The 26331-nt window shown below is 45.0% G+C and overlaps 1 protein-coding gene and 1 long non-coding RNA gene across 5 annotated transcripts in view; one reads left to right on the forward strand and one right to left on the reverse strand.

Annotated features, from left to right (window-relative positions):
* LOC135401259 (disheveled-associated activator of morphogenesis 1-like) overlaps positions 1-26331 on the forward strand; it is a 63687-nt gene that overhangs the window by 18023 nt on the left and 19333 nt on the right. The window lies entirely within an intron of this gene.
* Positions 1-26331, reverse strand: part of LOC135401261 (uncharacterized) — a 52261-nt gene that overhangs the window by 1383 nt on the left and 24547 nt on the right. The gene's annotated exons all lie outside the window — the stretch shown is intronic.

The following is a 26331-nucleotide window of genomic DNA, read 5'->3' on the forward strand; positions in this document are numbered from 1 at the left end:
GAAACCGTGACATTTTTGGAGCACGTTACCCGCAATATCATGGCAGCCAAAACCTTAGTACTCTGACCCCATGCAGCGGCGTCAGCGATACACCCCTCGTAAATTATGGCCTTATCGACAGCAATAAAACACGAACGGCCATCATCAGCTCGTATTTCTTTCCGCCAGTGAGTTGTTCCCAAAGGGTTGTTCTGTCGTCACGTCGCAGTTGTTGCCGACTCGACCACATTGCGTGGTACCTCATGAAAGGACCTCCAATTAGTCTTCGCCGTTTGATGGCCCTCGCGTGGCTCCGAGAAGGTTGCAACAAATTCCTGGGGTAATATGGAAGATAGTCGGCAAACAATGGGCCTTTTGTATGGAAGGTGTTTTTGCTCAGGGAAACGCGATCTTTGCGACACCAGAGGGGGCTATTTGAAAATGTGGAGCAACGACGTTTAATCACGGACTCGTGACCAATAAAGGACAAAAGAAAGGTGGTAATCGCTGGATAAAAGCTTGTGTTTCAATGTCGCTGGTTGGCTCGTACTGTTCAGCCGTGTCAATGACGTTGTTAGTGTGCGACGGAGGTGCAACTGTTTCGGAAGTCGTCTCAGTAGGCAACACCATCGCCATAACTTACCCTCTAGCTTACAATACATTGGCAGGACCTACCCAAACACAAATGTCACTCAACTAATAACTAAGACGTTTAAGAAAGAACACAGGAAACGGATACCTTATTAGTATCTCAAACCTGTTCCGCGCTTGTGTAGTGGTGAGATTAATACTACGTGTGAAGCATGACTAACAACGACGAAGTGACGTTGAATGAGAAACTTTGCCACTTTGTCTCACTACCGCAGGGCACACTGATAGCGGTACGAAATAATGTGTGAATAATGATCCAAGTCCTCGGTATGACATAATAACACGCGTCTATACACCCTCGTATGTACACCCACGTGTCCCTTTCTTTTGTCGCCTTGCTCAAGGAAAGGTCCATACACGCCAGTTATAAAGTTACGTGCACCGCGTAACAGCCATAGCCCAAACACAACAGCCACCGTATGCACCCTTGAAGTATAATCAAATTACGAGTAATAGTCTGTGATAGAGAGCTCCGAGTTTACGTTTGTCACGCGAAGGAACGCGAGCGATCGCAAAGATTTTCAGTAATAAAAGCCAAGCACGCGAAAAAAAAAGAAGCAAGCCATACCCCAATGTGTTGTTATCGAGGGACGCATGACTCGATGCAAGCAGTAAAGCGGGTGTACCTCGAAATAAAGTGATCGAAATCCCCGTTGCAAAAATAAACTATACTGTAATGTTATCTGACTCTAAAATGCACAGCCAACTGCCAACGGCGAACTTAGACTAACCTGACCATACAAATGCAAGCACTGAACTTGGACTAACCTAATAATAAACTAACAAACATGCTGCATTGCTGCTCCGTCGTGTCCGCCCTCCTAAGCCTAACGGCTGCTAAAACGACTTGGACAGACATCGAAAATCCGTGAATTTGAGTGCTTAAATAGTGATGTCGTGTTTTTAGGAGTTTTTTTTTTTCGTCTTACGTAGCAATCTAGCATTCTCCTTGATTTTCCTTGTCTCGAGAACGTGAATTTCGCGATCGGGGATTTCGCAACCGGGAATATCGAGGTCCTCCCGCGGTGACAATGTGAATCCACGAATTCGCTGCCTGTAAAAAACCGATACACTGTAGAAAGAGCGCTGTCCTGTCCACTTCCCCATCCTTCTTCATTCCGTATGCGCTCTTCCTTTCCTGATAGAGCGGACATGAAACAGATAGGTTTGCCCGCAGGTGTACCGCTCTTGCTACGTGGACGATAGCATCTCGGCTGTACACCGCTCTAGTTACGTCGCGCTGAGTTTTACGCTAAATTTATTTGGCCGATATAGCGAATGTAAAGATACAGTCGACACTCGTGGCTATGTAAAACAGGACGCACGATACAACGTCTCATTTTACCCAATTTATTTACTATCTTTCTTTCTGCTGTCAAGCTTCTGGGGAAAACAAAGCGCGCTCACAATGATAGGCTACTTGCAAACAAGGTTGTCTGACAAGACGACAGGTTGTATCCTAATTCTTAGAGAACCCGCGAAACGTGGTGACTCCATAATTACCTAGACTTTGATGTATGTTAATTTATACGTGCATGCAGTGAAAGTTCACTGGCCTCGGTGGATCAGTTTGTGTTCGCCTACTGAACCAACGGTAGCGAGTTCGAACCCGGCCGAGGACGCCTGCAACTTGGTGGCACGGCACAAGTTGCTTAGTTGGTGCGGTTGTCTTCCGCGAAGGACGTTAAATACGGTGTGCCGCGTGTTGAGATTTTGGGGCACGTGAAATAACCCTCACGCTCATGATCAACGCTATACCGCGATGGAAAGCCACGAATTATCAATTGTACGAATTATCGATATCAATTATACGAATTATCAATTATCGGTACTTTCGATTTTCGAGACAAGTTCTATTTCCCGTAATTTATTTCTCTCTCTCTCTCTTTTTTTTGTAATTTGAAAAACACTGTTAGCCCAGAAGGGCCGTTATAGGAGAGGGGGCAAGATACGCGCACACACAACACAAATACGTTCCTCTGAAAAAAGAATTGTCCTAGATGGATATACACGGTAGCTGGTAGCCCGTTCCACGTCTCGATAGCCGGCACAAAGAAACTATACTTGAAGGCATCCACGCGTGGCAGATACAGCTGCAGCTGCCTGGTCATGTGGTTTACGAATAGTACGTTTTATTGTAAATGCACTGTACCTGCCCAATTCAATCTTGATTATTCCCGCGACAAAATTTGATTTCATGAAGGAAAGTAATTGTTCTGAGGCTGGAACGTACAAAAAGACAAACACAACATAAGTCTCAAGTTGAATCGGTCAAGGCGCTCGACCAGTAATCGACAGACGCGTGCTTGAAATCAAGCCGCTGTCTGGCGTTTCAACTTTCAACCGGCTTTGTGTACTTCAACTATTGGTTCCGTGTTTGACTTTCCACACAGCGAGAAGCCTCGTTAACAGGTTACATTAAGACGCATTAACCCCACTACAAGTTACACTGTATGTTCCAAGAGAGCAGCGCGGAACAAAGAGGCGATGATGGAAACAGCCTATAGCTGCTGTCTAGACCGCGCTGCTGTAGAGACGGGGTTCCATTGTCTGCAGCTCGTCATACACCGAGCAGTGCCCCCCACGTACAATCAATGATTCAGAAGCAAACGGCGCTCCGAAGCGAACCGGGGTTGGAACCCGCTGCGCGTGGGCGGTACTGAATTCCCCCTCCGACCAGGTGCTTGGGAGACAGCTTTTTTATCTTCTGTTTGCTTAGCGGGAAACGTGGCACGCGCCACCCTCTTGCAGCGATCGATAAATGCTGTGCACAAGGATGCTACATCGTGTGGGCAACGGTACGTGGATTACGATCAATTGGCAAGAAGTGGGTCTTCCCCTAAATGCTGGTACATTCCACTCCTTGGGGAAGTTGTACATGTTAGGAGTGCTTTCACCTTAATAGAATGTACTGTTTTTTTTTCGAGGGTATCTTGCTACTATTAGCGAGACTACAACTTTTACAAGCTGAGCTATATTTATTTATTTATCGAATACACAGAACGAAAATATGTGGTACAGGGGGGGAATTTGTTTAATGCAAAGTAAGAAAAAAGAGAAGGGAAAGGTTAGCCACGGTGTGGGCTTGCTATTCCCTAAAGCTTTCAAGCAAACAAAAGAAGACACAAACAGCTGGGATACAGAAAATTATGAAAAAATACAGAAGAAACAGCTCCTTCACTAATAACGTCAAGGGTCAATAACGTTTGCTGGGAAAAGACAACATAGCGCGGCACTATTTTATATTTATTCAAGGCGCAAGCCGATGTCTGAAAACGTGCGCAATAAATGCATCTTTCATACTTAATTGAATATCATGACTAAACAAGAAGGCTGCACCATTGTTCCAAAGGTGTACAAATGTGGTAGCTTTATTGGGCCATCGCTGGCGGTAAATTTTTGTAATGCTATTCAATTTTCATTGAAAGCCTCTTAACGCTTTGTCAAATCCTCTAATTGTTCTTTGCATTGTTACTGTGATGGTTACACAATTTAAACGTACCGCAAGCACAGTCTGGCGATCGCGCGTTGGTGGGACTGTCACGTGGCCCTCAAAGCCACTGACGGACCTACACGATGGTTGTCCCCATAAAGCTATCGCTCTAATATTTGGAATTAATACCGCGGCACCTTCGAAATCAGACTCCATTTCTAGGCAGCGCACGTTTAATTACCTACTTTCAAAGCATCACCCCCGTTGCCTCTCACACTCATTATGGGATGCACACCGTCTGCATAACGAGTATAGCGATCTCAGTCGCTCTTCCTTCCATCCAGAGTGTGGCAGTAGGCCAACAACCTTCGATAACACCTCGGGCAACAGTCCCTCTGCGGACCTTCCGGCGCGCTTTGTTTTGATCGAGCGTCGTGCTTTAATCGAGCTCGAATCGGAACACTGTCCTAAATTAACAGAAGAAGACCTGCCTTGAATCGTCCTTTGCCGGGCATTGAAGACAAAAGCGGAGGGGGTCCGCGTTGCGTAATGAGGGGACGCTTCCTTTTGAGTCCTATACGGCCCTTTGGTACCCGATGGAATGGTCCGAAGAAGGCCACGTTTAATGTTGGTACCGCGCACAAAGAGGGTGGAGGAGTGTTATGTGCCTCGTATTCATATGGCCGGCAGACAGAGTTCCATTAGGTTTGCCGACCTCGTTTTCAATACGTACCTCCCTGTTAATGAAATTAGACTGGCGCGTATTGTTCTACTTTTGACATGCGTGGGTATCTCGACCTTATGAGCTCGTGAACGTGCGCGACTCTGCGCGCAGTGTTATGGTGTGGGCATTCGATGCTGATCTTGGCAGGGAACGTTGAACGTGACTGCCTTCACGGTCAGCTGTGCGTGTTCAGAGGGACGAGGGGACTGGGGTGTTGATACAACAGGTTTCTTAGTATAGGGTTAGTTGGAGTTTTAAGTATTACCTGCACCCTGATAAGTAGATGCCACGGGCAGTTAATGGCGCCGCGTACTGGGGCTGATAAATTGACTACGTATAACTTAATTACAATCATATGCACGGTGTGTGAGATGTCGTTGATTGTCTGGTCTTTAGAATGTTATTGTAACAACAATATCGCGAGTGATTGTATTTTTGGAAGTCGAGGAAGTAATTTACAAGTTCCACGGCACGGATGCCCGGATAATAAGAAAAGAAAAGAAAGAACAAACATGGGAAAATGCGTCCGCTACATGTACATGTGAACACTAACTCATTTCACGTGCAGTGTTCACATGATAACCGCCTAGATTAGTATTGCTTTATTTCCTCTATACCTCCTCCGTCTGCCACTCCGGTTTCGTGTCTACTCCTCAGGTTATTTTCTTCTCTGCCCGTATTCTTCACACAATCAATGTGTACCTCGGAAACATCTGCCTCTCCTCCTTTCTGTGGGATTTTCCTTCTTACTTTCCTATGTGCGGACGTGCTGAGGACGTCACAAGCGAAGACTGCTAATGCGAGACGCACTTTTTTTCCGACACGTAGTGGGAGCAGGAAATAAGATTGCTTTAATTGATTGTGAGAAGTAATTCAGTGAAAAGCCAGTGTGTGCCAGCATCAGGAGTCGAAATTAGATGATGATGATGGTAGGAGAAAAATTGTGGATATTATGGACAGGCGCGGAGTCGAAATTAGGTCCATTGATTCCCTAATTCAATCTTAATTGGCTCATAACGTTTGTGGCCTCCTTGTGTGTTAGTGTTTTTTTCTTATTATTATTTATAAGTTACGGTTCCGACCAACTCTTCGCTGTTTCCATTTGACAAAAATTGAGAGGTCTCCACCGGATCGCTCGATGTCCAAAAATGTTGAAGTTTTTCGGGGGTTCTCTGAAAGGTATCTCCGAATAAGTAAAAATTTTACAAATACAAAACGAATTACAAAACGAATTTACGAATAAAAAAACACTGGCGAACGCCTCCCAATCATTGCTAAATGAAAACACCGAAAAGTCGGAACCCTATTTATAAGTACCCTCAAAGCGTACCACTGCAGAGGGGAGTGGGTTACGAATACGTAGTCCAGAAGACATATACACAGTTGTTTACAAAGGCTACAATGTATACAATGCTACACGTTACATACTACATTAAACAAACACATACTACATAAAACAACATGATAGGTACACAATATGTAGAACATAATTTACTTTAGTTTATTCGTTTATTTATTTATTAGTTTAGTTTAGTTATGGAACAGACCGCTTTCCACGCCCAGACTGGGAGCTGACACTGTGTTCGAATTCCAGCACCGGCTGTGCTGTGTTTTCCGGTAGACTTTCCAGACGAATATCGGCACAGTTCTCATTGAAGTCGGGCCAGGACGCACACCCCTTATACCTTCTATGTACATTCATTTTCTCAAAGCAGGAATAGCGGCACAGCGCCCTCGCTTTCAAAATATAGCAACGAGGAGAGGCCTCAGCTTCGTTTAACACTGCTTTGCACCACTTCCATATTTACGTACGTGCACTCGATCTGCATATACATCCCGGAAGACGAACCAGTCCCTTGTACTTTCATACGAGCAAACTGTCCCATCCATCTGGCCACAAGCCCACTCAGCTGTCAAATAGAGAGCTCTCGAAGAAAAGTACCAGCATTCCGACTTTCTTCGCCAGTCACGCAGCATCCTGGGCACAGCCAGCTGTGTCCCAGTAACCTTCAGTAACTCGTACAATCACCTCACCACTACCGACAGTGGACAAAGAGTCATTTCAGCGCGACAGTCTTTTCTTTCTCCAATCTCGGAGCAATCTTTTTATACGAACGTGGCACCGCTTAGCTTACCGCGTTACGAGGGCTGGTTTTGGCTGCACGAGCCGCCTCTGCAAGAAGCGCAATGAACCACTTTCGGAGATATAGCAGCCTCTCCAAGTGGGCCTCAGTAAAGAAGCGTTGATGGTAGCAGAAGGAGGTTGCCAGACAGATACTCGACGCCGTCAATTGCGTCCTTGAGACAAAATTAGCGCTTCATATTAATAGTGTGCCTTCCTTGTCTTTTTACTCTGCTCGTTTACCTTATTCGTTGTGTGCTGATTTAGAGCTATACTGTGGCGCGGTGTCACCAACGCTGGTTAACTTTGAACCCAGATCAAGAGCTGCTAAAACTTAATGACTTCGCGATTAGTAAAAACTTAGTTGATGACGTGATGAATATTTCAGTGACGATAACTCCCTTTAGTGAAACAGGGCTACGCGTTAAATTCAAGATAAGGGACCGTTGGTCTCGGTTCAAATACTATTCGGTGTTTTCCCCAAACGCTTTTTGTTTTGTGTTTAACGTTTCAGCGACAGTCTTGCGAATGCTTGATGTATTCTGAATGTAATACATTTTCTAGGTACGTACCTTGTAATAATAGCAGTGCAAAATTTCGCGATCACATGGTATATTTCACAAAGGGGATTGAGTGAATGAAAAAGCATTAGGGGGTTAATTATGCACTCGAATTTTTCTACGCTGTCAACAAAAATTTGGTGCTTTCCATATTTCAACTCATTACACTTCAGTGCTCACACGAGTAAGGCAAACAACGGCAAGTCCATCTCATCACCCACCACCACCATGCATCACTTCATTTCACTTCAATCAATGGATGAATTCAATTCACATTCAATTGACTCAATCCATCAATTAACGTATATTCAATGAACTCATTGAATTTATTGAATTCACTTCAATGAATTCAACCTCTCTCTTTTATTTTTCCCCCAACATCAAAATCAACATCACTTGATCCTCGATCACTCATCTACTGCCTCTGTAGATTACTGCACCCCAGCGGTAAAACACCCCATGTAGTCGTCATCATCCTATTTGTTGTTGTTGTTGTTGTTGTTGTTCATGTGTAGTTTTGGGAAACGGCGTGCAATCTGAAGTCTAACCCAATGTCCCAGTCAATGTATCTCTGCACAGCTTCCGCAAGCGAGGGCACAGACGGACCGAGGCACGATTCATTGCCTCGGCACAGCGCACAACCCGTAATATTCTCTCACTTTCGTTTTCGATCGGCATCATCGACCAGGACGCCAGAACACAATGCGGAAATCGACCCATCAATCTTTTGCCCTCGCTTCCATAACGCCAGATGAGCCCTGGAAGGCCTGCAAAAATGTGACAAAAAAGCTGTAGATCTGGCTACAAGATAGCTATACAACTTCAGGAAGAAGAGGGCCTTCCTGGAATATGTTGGTACCAAGTACATCTCCTATGGTACACGTCAATGATTTCCGACCATCGTGAACTTGATGTGAAATATTGATTCTACGGCTTGTGAGTTGAGGGAGCTACAGAACTAAAACGTTCCTCAATTCCGTAGGCATCAAATTGCTGTGTGGTGCAACGGCCGATACGTTTGGCGAGTGAAAAAAGCATTGTCGCACTGCCGCTGCAGTTGTGTCCTGCGAAACAGCTGAAGAAAATCTATATGTATTCTAAAGCCAATTTTTGAATACCTCGTTTATTTCAATGCCTGTTACGTAAGCAACCCCATGCACTTAATCTATCTCATCCTTCTTTCACCGTTTGTTAGTTTATCCTTTATTTCCTAATTATTTCATTTTCATTTCTTTTTTCATTGCGGAATAGCAAGCCGACGTCGCGTTTGATTGACCTTTCCTCCCTTTTTTTTTTAATCTAATAAATATATCCCCCACCCTCACACACCACTTGAACAGCATACAGCAGGCAGCAGCATATTCCGCATGGCTCACGTTCTTAATAAAAGAGGCGTCAATACTTGTTGGCCCTTCCATAAGAATGAGTTTGTATTGCTGTCATATTAGATTTATATAATTTGATTTGACTTTTCTTTGCGTCGTTCCCCTCCGTACCAGATACCTAACAATTCCCGACCCCACTAGACACTCTTTCTGGCTCATTAAAGTACCCAGTACACTCGGCTCGGTAGGCTGCCAAAACTTAACGAATGGGCATCGTGCTGTTACCATGGGCACGTTAGCATCATCAGAATAATAACTAATTACTTGATTTATTTTCTAAATTCAATTTCACGATTTCGCTCTCGTCTTTTGGCCGCGAGCATACTTTCGAAAACTGAAACAGGAGGCTCTAACGTTCCCATCCTGGCCAGCGAAGACCCTTGCAGTGGCATTTCCTGCGAGCTCAGTTTTTCTTTGTCCGGCTCTGTCGCGTTCGCTAATCCGTTCCAGTTGTTCACTGACAACAGTGAACAGATGCCAGACTAATGCCCCCAAGAGTAACGAGCGACCCTTTGACGACAGTCGGTGACTATTTTGGGCAGGAAACTAAAAAGAGTCGCGTGTAGCGGAAAGGAACCGCTTCCGGTACGACATTTAGACCCATGTGCGGACTCCTCGATGTCTCCCGGGGCCGTTCAGCTTTGATTACGGATTGGATTGGATTGGATTGGATTGGAAAAGAAAGAAAAATATGGAGAGGTTAGTCCCGACCCAGTCAGAACTGGCTACTCCAAAACGCGTTTGTTGGTAAACAAAAAGAAAGAAAAAGGTGGTTACGACGATAATAATCGTGCAGCTTTCTTGTTGACCTTACGATATCATTCCTCGGCAGAATCGTTCTGCGAACAAATACATATGCAAACATTGGTTGAAAAGTTTACAGTAAGTGCGCGTGAGTGTACGTCCGCGTTCTGCAGCTTTGCCGGTATATCTGGATATTGCTTTGAAAATGACATAAGACAAAGATGCCGTCATTGCTTTCTGAACATTCACCATCATTCACCATCTTCTCCCCCTCAAGCAACGGGATAGGGTGCCGCCTCAGCGGCGAAACATCCCACATCATCATCATTACTTATCTCTTTTTTTCCCTTACAAACAAACCAACAAACTCATTTGTTGTTGTTGTTGTTTCTGTCTATATGTAAGACACATTTTAAGCGACGATTGCGCACACATATGAGTAAAAACATGTTGTGGCAGTAGGATGAGCTCGAATAATTCGTAGCAAAACGCGATGACGCTTTCACGATAAAAAAGAAAATAGGTACAAACAGTACGGTGAAGTTAAAAAAAAGTGAAGCGTATAAACCACTTGAAATAGTAGGGCATGGTTCTGGGGGGTAACACTCTAAAAAGAAGAGAGAGAGAGGAAAGGAAAAAAAAAAAAATGCCGCACTGCGAGGCAGTGCACTCTATATTGTGTGGGACAACGCTGCAGTCCCGTATGTATTTTGAAATTGCAGTTTATCCGGGTCAGCCAGATCATATCTCCTTGCAATGTGTGCGATGCGACGCGTTCATTTTTCGTCCAAGTGCCAGCTCTCTTCAGTCACGGTTACAACACAACGGATAATAGAGAGTTTTACGGCGAATTCCGCTAATCGTTTTCGTGAAGCGCAGTGTGGTGCGCAGGTGTTGGCCGACAAACGAACGAAGAGCGGACAGAACGACCAATGAAACGACTAACGCACGTTGCGGTTGTGTAGTCTGTACGCTATCACATTGCGTACTGCAGGAGAAAGCGTGCTCGTTCACACTGCGCACGCGCTAAACGCAATGCTACGTTCAACGCATGTGGAGCCTGCACCTGCTATTTCGTTGCATACGCAAAGTGATTGCGTGCGCACCACAAAAACACTTAATTATCGCTCGAAGAGGGATCGAGAGAAAATGCTGTATCGTCCTTCCATTGGTTGTGCCAACTTCACGGTCGGAGTGATGATCCTTGCACTTTCGCTGTACCGCCATTGAACCGTGGTGACCGGATGTCCCTGAAGCGTGGCTGATGCCGTTTCCGTCATTTCCGCCACGCTCCGGCGATGATTCGAGCACCGGACATACCTGTAACAAGCCGCTACCGCGTAAAACTCGCGGTGGTCCCATCCTTTTTGGGTGATAGGTCAGGATGCTGACCGCTTCCTGCGAGTTATAGGCTACGCAGCGTATGATTATTTCCTGACGCATTGAACAGGTAGTTATGGGTATTATTTTTTGGTTGGAGGGGGGGGGGGGTTGCGATGATGAAGGGGTTGTGGGCTGACCGAGGTTTCGACGTGGCGGAAAGGAATGTCTCAGAAATGTATGGGTTTTGCTCTGGTAATAGATGATTGGCTGAAAGCACATCACAGCGCTTCCATGAACAAAGTGTCGGAGTTTTGGGCGATGCCTTGTAATCACACGAGCACCAAAAACGTACGTAATTCACACACTGATATAAATACTCATGATGATGAGCGGAGGTGCAAAACTGTGACACGCTGCAATGATGTAGGTAACTCACGTTAAATATAATGAGACTGGCCTTTCCACTCTTGTAGTCAGGAATAGCAAGTTATTCTGGTCTATTCTTCACAACGAAACATATATTCGACGGGATGATTACATCACATTTGCTCAGCGCAAAGCGCGTTTTAAGCAACCTAAGTATATAGAACAGTTTAGATTTCGAACAAATTGTTTTTTCCTCTTTGTATCCATGATCGGAATTCTCTACCACCAGAAGTCATAGCATGTGACACTGTCTTCATTTAATGCAGTCATTTTTGCTTACTTGACAGGACAGTATGAGTGACTAGTTTCGCTTTCTCGTGCTTTCTTTTGCTTTAACATTTTTTTCCTCTTTCCATCTCCATTGCAATTGCACTAAGCTGGACGTGTTGTATTTTCCCCTCCTTTTATGGCAATCGCCAGAGGTATTATAAATAAAAAAATAACAAAATAATAAATGACTGAGGAGATGCATGTATATAGCTTGATGTTACCATAACGTGTCTCGTTATTTGAGTACTGATTGTTGTTTATAAGATCATTGGAGCTTTTTAACAGTTCACATGCAGAAGCTCAACGTAAAAAACTGAGCCGAACAGTACAGAACAGCTGCTGCTGATGATGATAAGAACAGAAAAAAATGAAAACTGGGACGTGGGGCAGCAACCGGCTGCGCTCTTCACCAGACAGGAGAATTCGCTGCCTAACTGTGCAATCCTGCCACCACCATCATCTTGGAGATCTGGACCGCGTTATGCCATCCAGAAAATAATCTGTCTTGCAAACACATTGTTGAGATCTATTTATAGAAAGCCTACGGTACCACGGGTCTTGTCTGGTTTCCTCGTCAACTGAGACGGCGCAAGCTGAAAGTCATATCCATCAATGTTGATGCGGATACCAGACCATTTACTCTTTGTCGTATTCTCACAAGGTCATCACCTCGTACATAACGCTTCACGTGCAAATGAACTCTCTTCGAATGCAAGCATACGGGCGGCGGCTGCTATGCATGCAGAAAGCTTAATGGTATACCCGTTCAAACACATACCCCACTGAATCGAGTACAAAGGTTCCTTATCTTGTTTCCAATTATGATAAATGTCTGAGACAGCACGTATATTTGAGCACCCTGATGTTGCGATTGCTCGTAATAATGCATCTGTCAGGATGACAAGCGTTCACGTGAAGAAAGAAGAGAAGACAAAAAGAAAAAGAAAGGCAAATAAAAAGTGAAGAAACTTCCCTTGTGTTAAGTACCCCCATATACGAGCCATACTGAAGAATCCCCGGAGACGAGGGACACGGAAAAAGGGGGGACAAACACAACGAAGTCTTGTGACTTCGCTGTCTTTGTCCACCTTTTTCCGTGTTCTTCGTCTCAGGGGTTCTTCAGTATGGATCTATATATCACCAGCTCGCTTGCTTCCTAACTATTCTATCCATATACGACGTTAAGTGTGACTGCGGTGGTTTTAAACTTACCATCTCACGCATATGTGCCAAGCTCAAACACATTAACATCAAGATAAACGCGGTTTACAGGTCTATTTTTATTTTTTTTAATTCTGTGTTAGCGCCGCGAAGCAACTGTGGCTATGAGCGGCGTATAGAAGTGGACAGATGGAGAGAGGACAGCAGGAAGGAGCGGGGGAGGGGGCAGTTTTTTTTTTATTTTTTAAGTTTACGTTTTCTCTATGATTCAGGAATAAAAATATACTCCATCACAAAGGGGAGGATCTAGGACAGAAATTTGCTGTGATCATTTGGATCTTTATGGCCGTGGTGTTTGGTAGGCAAGTAAAAATAAACGCTAGCTTGGGGAAAATGCACCACTGCGATCTCAGACTGCCTTTGGAGTCCACTCTAGCCAGGCCGGGTAGCATTAAAAATAAACGATATTAATTAAGTAATTCATTCCTCGCTAATTTTCTTCAGCTGAGGCCTGCGCGCCTTGATAACCGCACCACCGGACGGACGCCGCTAAAAGCATGCGCCCATGGGGCGCTGCTCTTCAGATGTATCACGACGTCAGAAGCTTTTTTGGGCGCATGCCACTTCCGCCATCCTTTTTACTTCATCTCCCCCCCAGCAGTCGCGAAAAAAATATACAAAATAGCAAAAATAGATAGAGATAAGTAAAGGTGGGGCAGAAGGTATAGGTCACCAAGCTGAGAAGATGGATTGTTGTTGACAGGATAGGACAAACAGGAAATTTCTCCTTGTTGCTTTGTTCTGCCCTTTTTGTTTTCTGCAGCAGGGGTATTAATACTAGCATATTTGATACCACTTCCTTCGGTCGAGGATAGCGTGACGCAAGTGTGTACATATATTGTGGATTCGTTATGTTCCTGTTGAATTATGGGAATGTCTGCAGGAATTTGATAGCTGACTTTCTAGGCTGACTACCAGTGTTGCCTAGGCAGTGCTACTATAGTATGCCGAGTTCTCTGTACAAGCTTATCTTCAAAAGTTGTTGCATGTCGCAAGACGCTCACATGCAGCAGGGCAAAGACATTGCAATTTTTGCATTGCAGTCTTCCGTTCTGCATTTTAATTCGTTATACGGAAAACAAGAGAGAGAATGGCTGTATTGTAGCAACGAAAGTGCACCATGGGAGGAGGCGGCAGTTTTAGTCGGTTTAGATCAGGTTAGATCAGATTAGGTTAGATCAGATCAGATCAGGTTTAGGGTTAGGTTTAGGGTAGGGTAGGTTAGGGTAGGTTCGTCTAGTGCCTTGGAGTGGTCCGGAGAAGGGGGGGGGGGCATTCTTACAAAAATGAGTATCTAAGTGTCTTCTGAAGAGAATGTTGAGCTCATTAGTATCGTCACTAAATGTCAATTTCCTTACAGTCAGAGTAAAGCCGGAAGTAGAGCGTGAAGTTCCATCGTCTTGCTTTTCGGCACTCACTTCATAACCCACTACCATTATGAACGCTAGCGCATAGTTACGTAACGTGACATGTCGGCTGAAACGAAGTCGGTACTTTGCCGGGAAAGCATTCACAAATAGAGAATTGTATTGTTACGGTCGAACAATAGTAAAAGTGTTCTGCTTTCGGACAAAAAAGAAAAAGAATGGGCATAAATGGTGTAGGAAGGTGTTGCATAGCGTTCCCGTTCTTAATCATGGTATTTTCCGACGTAGCAAGAGAGTCGAACCTTGTCTGCAGAGTGTAGGACGGCAGATTTCACGCAAGAATGCATGTTATTCGACTAGCAAATATCCTGTACCGTAATTCTGACATATTTCGTTCGGGTGAATTCGTGGCGTGACATACACTGTGTGTTAAGCTGTCACCACAACATTAACCCCACTAATCCCTGATCGGTACTGTACTATTTAATGGTACGGCCACAATCCCCATGTTTTAACCCCAATCCAATCCCATTTCATACAAGTTTTCCAAACGTCAAGCTTTTCACGACAGTCGCACAGCTATAGTGGGACCATGGGTTTGGCTGGTTGACATGACGACGGTGGGGAGTGACCTTGTGGTCGCTAACGCAGCGCACATATGGCGTTCACTAGCGATACTAATTTTGCTAGGCAAACTATATGAAAAAGAGAAAACTACTCCCCTTCGATAGTAATTGAAATGCATTCCTCAAGCTGGAGTGTTAGTGACCTGAGTGGAGCTAACCAAACCATTCACAAATATCGATCGGGCAGGTCACCAAGCTTATATATGCATCTTTGGAGAGCTGCAAGATGAAATATATCATATATATGCCGGCATTGCTCACTCTAAAAAAAGGAAGATATAAACGAAGGAGCAGTTACACTCCTTGCAATAACTCTCCATTTTAGTCCCCGGAAATTTTGCATTGCAAAACATTGCAAATAGTCCCTAAACTTCCGTGGATTTAGTTCAAAAACGGGCTAATGGGTTGTGGCAATGCATCTGCAGTCTCCAACAGGACAAAAATTACTCCTTTTTCCGTTATCCCTCTCCTTGTAAAGCGATTGTACTGCTCGGCAACAACACGCACGTAAATACACGTATACAGACAGCTGGTCAGAGATGACGATATTATGGTCAATACTAGCTCCGTCTGCAAGTAGCATTCAGGCTCTCTAGGTCTTCGCTGCGTTAGCAGCACAGGAAGAGCTTTCAAGCTCTATCTGCAAGTACAACCAGTGCTGCACCGACGAAAGTGGTACCATTTTGCGGTATCGCAAGCCCAAAAGAATGCCACGGGAAAGTGATTGCGCGGAAAGCTCTTTTCTTGCCAGAGGCCACCAGAGACGCACTATACGAAAGATAGCAAGACGGCATTCCCACGATACCCTGCACTTTGTAGAGCAGGCAGCCAAGACGGATATTTCTTCTTGAGATAGGAAGTGCAAGTGTTATATGTCCCACAAGACATGTTTTTGAGTTCGAAAGCATTCAGATATTAGTCCTAAGCATGCCACTTCAAACGAAGGATACCGCCCAAGGACACGTCAAGCGTACAACTTTTCCGCGAAAAGAAACCACTGATCGAAAAGAAAACACGAACAATTGAAATATTGCAGCCGTCGAGTAAGCCACACAGCGGCGGAACTCGAACCATGCACCTCTCGATTGCCGGTCGAGTGCGCCTGAGACACAGAACTGTTACTTCCCATCAAGAAAAGAAAACGGTCACGCAAGTTTTAGGCCTCTATTTTTCCACAACCTGCCGATCTAACCTTCTCCCGACTCGCAGCGTTTGTAGCCTTCGAGGGTCAAAACTGCCCCAATCAAATTCTTTGTCCTGGCTTTCTCGTCCTCGGCTCGTTGACCTTCTGACTCTTTTTTTCTCTTGTTAAATTCATAAAATTATGACATGTTTCCGCGATCGAAAACATCGTAGTCCTTCCACGCTCCATTGCACACCCTAAAGAAGCTTCAGCGAAATAAGAGAAAACTGACCGTATCTTTAGGCATTGTGCCAAACGCGTTTCGAGGCTGTAAATTTTTGGCGAAACTCTTTTAGAAACTTTCTCCTAAAAGTTTTAAGCATTTAATCTCTCGTGACGCCGTTTAATATTTTGTATCGTTACTGTGGTGGCTACAGAATTTCAGTTATTGTTGTTCTTAACATTCCGCATAGTCTGGGGAGATATATGCACAAGGGCAGACGCAAACGGACGAGACTTGTTTGTCCTTTGCGCCTATCTCCCTATAGGGCCGGGGAAAGGTTGCCAGCAACTAGCCTACACCAGCTAGCTCGTATATTTAGTTTTTATGATCTACATTTTTAGCGTACCGCAGTCTGAAGATCACGTGGTGTGACCTGACCCTATAGGTCCACGGACTGTATACACTGTGGTTGGCCCTACAAGGCTATCTTTTGTCTCAACGAAAAAAAAGAATACAGTCCACATTCGATCTACGAATTCCCTCGCTTTACGAACGGTGCCCTCTGGGACGAGACACTTCCCCTTCCTCATTCCAAACTTCCATTTATGAATCTCTCGATGTATGAAAGATTTGTTTCAGGATGTTAACCGTTAATCGAGTGAACACACAGCACACATTTGCAGAGGACGTCAATGACCTTATCCAACGCACTGACTTTCGCACGCGTCATTTCGTCGACGAGTGAAAACTATAGGGATGTGGCAACCGAATCCTCGAATCCTAGGCAGGGATTCGAGATTTGGGAAAACGGTGAATCGAACCTTTCGAACCCACCAACCACGTGTTTGTTTGTTTCTTTTTAAAATCGGCGCCTGCGGAATCCGCCGAAAGCCTGATGGGTCGGTAGACGTTTTCTTCTTTGTTTGTTTACATTGCTCTGGACTGAAAGAGTTCAGGTAGGAACTCTTACAAGTTTAAAAATAGCACGGTTCTGCTTTTGATTGTTTCTAGTTTTATGGAAACAGTTCAGACTCGAGAATTCAAGTATGTCCTGTAGTCGATGCACAACATGTTAAATAAACTACATTTCCGTAGTTTATCCACTGGCTTTTTAAACTATTTTTTTTTCTTTTAAGCAAGGATTCGTAAGATTTGTGGATTCGCAGAACCTTCCCTGGATTCGGTTTCGCATTCGGAAAATTCTGGATTCTCTAGTAAAAACTATACGCTCTTCCTAATTATATTTTCAAAACGGCTTCCTTTTTCTCACGCGCGCAGCTGTCAAGTCGTTTGCCGCTGAATAGTGTGTCAGTATATTGTGTGCTTGCGCAAGGGATCCTCCATTATCGACGGTGTGCTAAGAAAGAAATTCCACGAGGCTGTCACGAGAGTGTGTGAGTAACATATGCACCCTGCTGCGTGGGAAGGCGGCGCGCAAAAACAGGAGTCTCACGTAGCCTTTCCTCGTCTTGTTCCCCGTCTTGCTCGTGCTAGATACCGCTGTTTATGTGCGATCATGCGAAGAACGGTAACGGGAGACTGAAAATGCGGACACAAGGAATGCTAGGAGACGGTATAGGATAAATGCGGTTTAGGGTGCTGTTTGGAAACATGAAGCCGAACAGCCAGAGTAACCAGACGACGGGAAATTGCGCGGAGTGTACTTACATTGCGCGTGTCTGCAGTCTGCATGAGATAAGAATCTGCGTATTTTGATTGGATGTACGTAATTCAAGTGTTTGTGAGAGTTCATGTACGTAAACATGGGCGGGGCGACAGCAGCTATACCTTTAGTTCATCGCCGATCTTCAACTTGTCGTTATTCCATAACGCGCGTTAATTGTGGTTGTGGCGAGAACCGGCTTGCCGTTGTCGACCTCGCAGAAGTGGGCAACGTCTCGAATGACGCCCTTGGGGAATGTGCGTCCTGGGCCGACTTCTAAGGGAACTGTGTCCACATATGTCAGAAAGCGTCTGAGGGAAACCAGTGAAAAATCCCAGACAGCACAGCCGGTACCGGGATTCGAACCCGCGTACCTTCCAGTCTGGACGTCACATGGCCAGCACGCTAACCACTGAGCCACGCGAGCTGGTGTCTCATAACGCGCGTCATAATGGCCTCGGCCCGTGATTCGCCACGACCTCTTGCGCGAGCCTACCACACCGGCTTTGGAGCACGTCGCTATATGAAAGTTGAAGATTGAGGCCACGGGACTCTCGATAGGGGGGAGGGGGGAAGAAAAAGTAAACTGGGAAGTGAATATACCATCCAGTGCATTAGGCTACAATTGCTCCTCATTGGAGTGCCTTACCCTGAAATTTACTCCCTAGCACTGCAAATAGTCCCTAAAATTCCCATAAACTTTATAACATCAAGGTACCGAGAGGGAATGATGATTGTGGCACTAAGGACTAAAACTACTCAAGTTTTTCTCAGAGTGTTTTTCCCATAAGGCGGCACTATCGTGTGAATATTTATGTAGAACGATACTTCGCTGAAACGGAACGTTGAATAAGCGTTAGTACGAGGTGTCCGTTGCACTGTCATACAAAAACACATCTTCAAAAAGGAAACCATATATTTTTTTTTCGCCGGTTGTTTGCCCTCGTGAAACGTTCTGCCATGGCTTGAATCAGTCTTGGCGTGATATCGTATGACTGACGTACGATATCTGTTAAGTCTGGCGCCTGATTTATAGAGCTATTCATTAGTGTTTCTGACTCTTCTTGGTACTCAACTTGAGTTGATTAGTGAGGCGCTGTTCAAGGAATAATCTTACCATTCATTCTGAGAAGAGCATTGAAGCTCTATAAGATACTAGTGCCACCACCTTTTGTCAAATATTACCATCCTGATTGGTGTCTTCTTAGGCAAGCTCATAGGCCAATGGCCTCGTTGTATGAGGGAAAACGGATAATTAAAACAAGAAAGAATGATGAAGCAAATACGAAGAAGACCCCGGATGACTACACCGTCAGCATTGCGGAGACAATGAACTCTACTGCACCATTTTAAGTATTCTAAACCAGACTTGACGCTCAAAGCTGTAACAACAAACCGAACGTCCTAAGTATCACTTGTGACCAATGCTAACACTACACTACGTAAATATGTCGTGGGATTATCAGGAGCGTAATCAGTGCATGTTGCTCTCATTTTTCCTTAAAGTAGCGCACCTACCTACACAAGTTTGCGACCCAGCCCACTGTGCAGCGAAAGACCGGAAGCTCTCTTCCTCGTGTGTGTGCGAGACAGAGCCTAAGAATGAAGTAGTTGACGACGCCTGTGCGAAGACAATAGCCTGTGTTTTCTTGGCCAGGGAATCTGTACTCGGGGACGGCAAAGGGGAAAGTAGAGTTTCAGCCGTATTAGCTTATTTGGAACAAGTAAAACAAACAACACATTCAAACTCCCCCTTCTCTCTTCGCACCACCAATGAACGGAATCGTTTACCACAATTTGTGGCCTCTTGAGGAGCTCTAAGCGATCCGCTTGCGTGCCTGCAAATTTCGCGCGTGAATTGTTTTCTGCGTTTGTTTTAACATAGCCGTTATATGTTGTTGGTTCTTTGCGCATAATGCTACGCCGTATATGCCATTGTTCCCCTCGTGTATGTGCAACAACTTAGTTATGACAGTTATTTTGCTTTGTGCAACTGTCGTCTTAGTCTCACTCCTGCGAAAGGTCCTTGGAACCTGCAGTGTTTGTTAAAGGAATAAAAAAAGAACAACAACAAGATAAACATACTAACGCGGACAAAGGTAATCATGATAAAACGAGCTAGACTTTTGATTGTCATTGTTAAAAAGTGCCCTGTAGGCCTAAAGGTCGAAAAAGAACGAAGGGTGTGTATCACGTGTAGTACCATGAGGTAATTTATTCGACAATCAATAATAGGTCGATAACTACGTAGCGAAGGCGTGCGACGTTGCTAAGGAACGGGTGAAGGAAAGCAAACGTTAGGCGATTTTGTGCTTGTTTGCTTTGGCGACGACCACTAGCCATTACTGTTGCGGAAATGCACTGCTTAATGAAGCTCATGCACGTACAAATGAATATATCCTTCCCGTGGCCGTAAGAACAGCGGAGATCCTTTGCGAGCAAGATATTCCTCAGGGTAACTCCAAGAGCGCGATGCAGGTGGAAACGTCGTATAGCATCGTATCTTCTATCAATTCTATTTAATATAACTCCATTTCATATTATCCGTACTAAGCACGTCTTGCAGCTCGCTTCGGCCATCAAGGGCTGTGAGCTATATGCTCGACGTGAAGGACAAAGTCGAACAGTGTACGTGCATAAAATGACGAACAAATAAATCATGGTCGGCTACACTGCATTACTCGAGACTGTACTTGAAGCATATCTGGGCGAAGCTTTCATGTAGGGGGGTGGGGGTAATCATAGAATCGGCTTGCCGTTGTTGGTCACAGAGAGGTGGGCATCGTCACGACTATAGCAAAACCATGGCGACCCGATCCTGCCATTACCCCCCCACCCCCACCACACACACATACTATAGCAAAAAAAAAAAAAAACGGATGGGGGATAAAGGGTGGAGATGCGTAGAGGGTGCGTGAGTCCGTCGGGGAGTGCAAAGGGCTAGAGGGGTGAGACCTTGGGCAAGACGCGTCTAATGCTTTCATGTAAGTTTGCTTTCGGAATTTAAAACAATCAACTGTGAAACCAAACTGCGTTACCGCATGCTCGATAGACAGCATTACTTTCAAGTAGCACTGAGGTTAAGAAAGACTCTCGCGCATGAGAACTTCTTTCTCTTGACGCCGATCTTTGAACCCCAAGTGACCTGCAGATTTGATATCTTACGATGAAACAGCTTACATTCTCTTACTCCGATATACTCACACGAAAATCCCCAAAGTCGACCTTTGCCCCACAGCAATGCGTCTCATCATGCGAATTCATTATTCGGTCTCAATCCAGTATGTCTGGTTTCCCTTTCTTCATTGCTTTCTTATCCGGCGCTACCTCTTCCGCTGCGTGATGGTCGGAACCCAGACCTCTTCCTGTCCAGCCACTCGGGAACACCCCATTGTTCTACAAATCTCCACAACGGCTTGGACTAGGAAGCGAAACAGATGAAAGTGGCAAAGCGTGATTCGTCAAAAGCTTTCCTGGTTGCAGACGAACGCTTTCGTTTTCAATCAAAGAAGTCCGACTATCACGCTTCGAATTTGTCGTCCACAATGTGTTTATGCGAAGCTTACGGACTGTCTGCAGTGCTGTGGAGTAAGTTGCAGGTTTAGGGGACTAAAAGGGATGTAAATTCAACCTGTAATTGCTCCCCAATTTATTTATTTTTTCTTAGAGTACACGAATGGCCTTATAGATGTACAAAAGCGGCCGCTGTGAGATTTTGCGAAGTTGGCGTCTTACGTGTAGTAGTATTGACAAGGACGAACTTCAGAAAATCTAGTCCAAGTATCACCGTGTGATTCATACACTGTCGGTACACGAGGTAGGAGGAGCACAACTGCAATTAATATCAACTTTCTTTTCCAACTTTCCTTTTCCAATTCAATTCAATTACAGAGTTGGTTACATGTTTAAAAAAACCAAGAGTTCTTTAGCAGTGCGGTCTTATGTCTTCTTCTCTCTCCGACCACATGACAAGAAAATGCGCAGGCATCAGAGCCACGTGATAACAAGGAATAAAACTTATAAACGATGAACGGGCATCAACCGGAAGCAAACGCACGAAGTAGTTCTGCTGACCCCGTGGGCGTGAGACCATATAGCCTACACAACTGTGGTCAACCGCGTCCACGGCTGTCCACTCCTTCGCTGATGCCTGCACAGAAGGGTCGGTAGAAAGGGTAGGGTCAGCGGTGGAAACGAAGGACGATCTGACCGAAAGACCGCTTCACCTTGCGGTGTGGGCGACTTTCAACGACGCTCTCAGAATACGCTGATTATACTGAAACTCCGCGGGAGGACTACAAGGTTGCAGAAGTCATGGTCGGTCTTTGGCGTTTTGTAATTCGATGGTTGATTACGGTCGTCTGCTGCATGAGCTAACCTTGAACGTCTGAGATGCAGGTTATTTGAGGGGCCTCTCATAAGCATATTCAAAAAAGATTTTGTTCTTTATTTATTTAAAAGTCGGAGCTTCGTAAACAAGAGACTTCGCATATTGTGGGTGGAAGAACCTTGCGAGACGTACATTTTGAAATTGAGATAAACGTCTCCATGAGCCAAGGAGGAGGCAAGTGTGCGAGAAGCGCTCGTGGAAAAAAAAAAAAAAAAAAGAAGAAGAAAAACGCGAGATTATTGTTTCCACCTACATGCGAACAACCGGGTTAAAGGTCATCTTGTAGAATAGGAATGCATCTCGTTTTCTCCTTTGTTATTTCACCTACGAAGTGACAAGTGAAGATACAAGGACGCTTCGTAGTGGAGATTAGATGTCGTGATATATCTCTCGGTAGACAAAGAGGTTTGCATGATATCCTTGCCAGTTGCCACTATCCTCATGTAGATTTGCATGAATTCTACAGTAAAGCGGTATTTGACTGCGACATTGAACAATAAGTAATTCGTATTCTGCGTGACAATACGATTCACCAAGGACGACTCAAAAGCAAAAGCAGCTTGTTATTTTGTGACTGCAGCTCCAATGTAGTGGTGAATGCTGCGTATCGTGGAGTGGTTCCTAGGGTTTCTACACTAATTCAAATTACAAAAAAAAAAAAGAAGAAGAAAAGAGAGAGAGAGGGAGGGTGCGGTTATTTTTTAGTCGTTAGAACGACATGTCCAGATAACGTTAGGGAAGGTGCAGCTAAGGGATTCAGATGGATAATGACATTTTCGGTCTTCATATTTCGTCGTATTTACCAATCTGAAACGTGTAGGAAGCTGGGGGTTTGATATTCCGTGGTAAAATACCACGTAGTTCGTTAAATAAATAATCACAATCTATCGTCACTCGATGAAAGTAGCAAGACAGCAAAACTTGCTCTGCAAAGCCGAATACTTAGTCATTAAGCTCGCTAGGTTTTCCTTCTGGCCTCGAACACTTTTCTTGGGTTTCCTCCACCTGTCCTGACTAGTCTCAGAGCGTCTTTGTTAACTTACTTCGGGCTGTCTATACGCTTCCCTCTTTGCAATTGGCACCATCCGCACATTCTAAGGACGAGAAACGTCACGCGCCAACTAAAACCATCGTTCCCTGAGCACCGCCCTTCACTCGTTGTCAATCAACATCACTTCGTGCAAACGATCTCCCGTCCAATAGATGCCGATTGGAACCAATTGGGACCGGTGGAGCACAATTCACGTCCATAGTTCGTCCTAATAGAATTTCTCCAGCATGCATCCACGGATCAGTTGGGGAATCGCTATTGGGCGTTGGCTTCCCATTGGGATCAGAGAAGCGTGGGGAAAAGGCATTTGTCGTCGATGGTTGAAATGAGGATGTCCCTGACAGGACATGTCCCGTTGGCTCACTTTACTGATGAACGCGGCCAAGCATTAGTCACTTGCTTATGTGGCACTCGTGATATACGTTCTTCCTGAGGTATCGGAGGAGCTCCTCCTGCCGAGCTACCAGGGAAATCGGCAATGGACACTCGATATTCTATTTGGCGGGGTGTTACACGTCTTGTGTGAGTGAACAGTGAAACTGTACGGGTACTCCAGTGTACACGACCTAATTTGTCGTGTGACGAATTCAGTCTCTCCCTATTATTCTTTTTCATCAACATCAACCATCAACGATCTAACAAGGGCATAATTTTTATGCACATTCCATTCCAGGTAATTTCCAGTACACTGCACATCACTGCATATTAAGCGTGTAGCTACGCTACAATAAACGAGGTCCGACACAAGTAATGGCCGAGGGAAGAATAATGTTTTAATGAACTGCGGGTGCGCTCGACACCTACGCTCGAGGTAAGAACTCGCGGGGCCACAAGCGATGGCCATGATAGTGAAGTTGGCCGCTACAAGCGAAAGAGAAACCTGATCGTTACCACTCATGAAATACATATAATATTATTAATAATATTATTACATATAGAATATATATATAATCGGACTAACTCTACCTAGTCCGATTACGCTTTGAAGGGTTGAACAACTGAAGTGACAGGTTTTTGAATGACTCTTTCGGTTTTGACATTACGTGAAAGACTTCCGATAGCTAGGCTACAGCCTTCATAAATACACTAAATTTCGATAGAAGTTAAAGAGAAAAAGACATGTGCAGGAAACTGAATAACAGTGACATCTTGTGGAGAGATGATTTTGTCACCGTAAAAATACAGTATCCGTCGCAACCAATCAGAGCATTCTGTTACTCAGTCTTACGGTTCTTTGCGATAGACACGTTTCTAATAACAGCACCTGCACTGCGCGATGTAATTTTGAAACTACTACTTTACTCCAACTCATATTCAGTATCGACTCAGAGGATGTATTTTGACGGGACTCGCGAGAAGTTCGACAAAGCTTAAACATCCCGTGCCGGACCAATGAACCGTACAGGTCATTATTCCTTTGCTCTTCGTAACCCGCGCTGTGCTAGAATCCGAATCGAAAAGCCGACGAGGCGTCGCACTCGCGTGAGAAAGATGGATACTGATTTTCCTCAGGGGTGACGCTCAGAACACCATGAAAAAGAATACGCTTTCCCACTGCCTGTCAAAAGTCAGACCGTACAAAGCTAAAGTGGTCTACGTGGAATTCCGCTGTGAAAGAGCTTATGTCGAGTGTTTCTCGCGGCTTGAATAGCTGCTATAGTGAGACTATTCATAGGATAGCCTACTACTGAAAAGTTCTTGAAGCCCTCGATGGCATACAAGTGATGCACAAGACGACGACGCAGCATTGTATCGATTTGTACGGCTCAGACGTGCGAGATCGATTCAACCCTTCGGGCGCCCGCAGAAAAGCCCAAGAGGAAACCTTGAAATTTGGAGCCCCCCGGCCGTGACTCCCATGTGTGAGTCAGCAGAAAACAAGCTGGACACCAACAGCTGCTCTTTACTTTGTTTTGCTACAACTGCGTTAATCATTTCCGGGACGTAAAGCGCTACACTATCCGCGAATGCAAGCGGATATCTTCAGATATCCACAGGCTACTTCCGATTCGGATAAAATGTGTATGCGGATAGGATGAGGATATAGATATCGAGTGGATACTTATGCGATATAACGGTTACCGTTGGTGTCCTTTCTCTGTACAGGAACAATGAATGTTGTGAAAATACGTGTGAATATCCTTTTTCCTGATTTGAAATGTGTGTAGTGCCTGTCTTGTACGCATAGGAAAGTTTCTACTAGCACAAAAACACGTTGATCTCTAATAAGGCGCCGTTTCTGCCATATGCATCTACACATGCTGTATGCATTATTTGATACGTACTTCGGTTACAATGCGGATCGTGCAGATGAGATGCGGATGAAGCGTTTCCCTTTGCGGGCGGTTGTGTCACCAGCGGATGCGGACCGAATTCGGATTGTGTGTGCACGGGTACGGATCGGATGTAGACAAAAATCATACAACAGGATCATACAACAGGATCACACAACAGGATCACACAACAGGATATTTTTGAGATCGTGTTGCGTTCGTCTTGCCTCTTCTCGGACTCCGTTTGTACCTCTCTCATCACGTATACCAGCTCGCCCTTGACCTTGCCCTTCTGCCATTTTTTTTCTACTTTCGTTTCCTTCTCGTCGGAGTCGTAGCAACCAATAATTTTGCGTTTCAAGCATGGGTTTGTGGAAATGACAACCCAGTAACAAACGCAGGGAACGTGTTCCATGTGTGGCTGCGAAGCCACAAACTGAACGGTCGCTGCAAAGAGACAACGCTATATAGAGAGTAGCGCGTAGGGTAACATATCACAAATTGGTCGTAGCAGGGCGGCCGCTGCTGTTGCAGATGATTTTTGCTACACGATCGCTCCTGCCATGAAAGTTCCGAACAAGGCACTGCGTGTTTGCCGCGCATCATTTACGCCATTTCTCCCGCTTCTTATAGTGGTAGCCAAGGTCGTGCTGTAGACTGGGAGGTGGTGGGTTCGAATCCTACAGCCGGCTGTGCTGTCTGAGGTTTTCCCTGGGTTTTCCGAAGACTTTCCGGACGGATGTCGACACAGTTCCCCCTGAAGTCGGCCCAAGACGC

Source organism: Ornithodoros turicata, chromosome 7 (assembly GCF_037126465.1).
Source record: "Ornithodoros turicata isolate Travis chromosome 7, ASM3712646v1, whole genome shotgun sequence".
Classification (NCBI taxonomy): Eukaryota; Metazoa; Arthropoda; class Arachnida; order Ixodida; family Argasidae; genus Ornithodoros; species Ornithodoros turicata.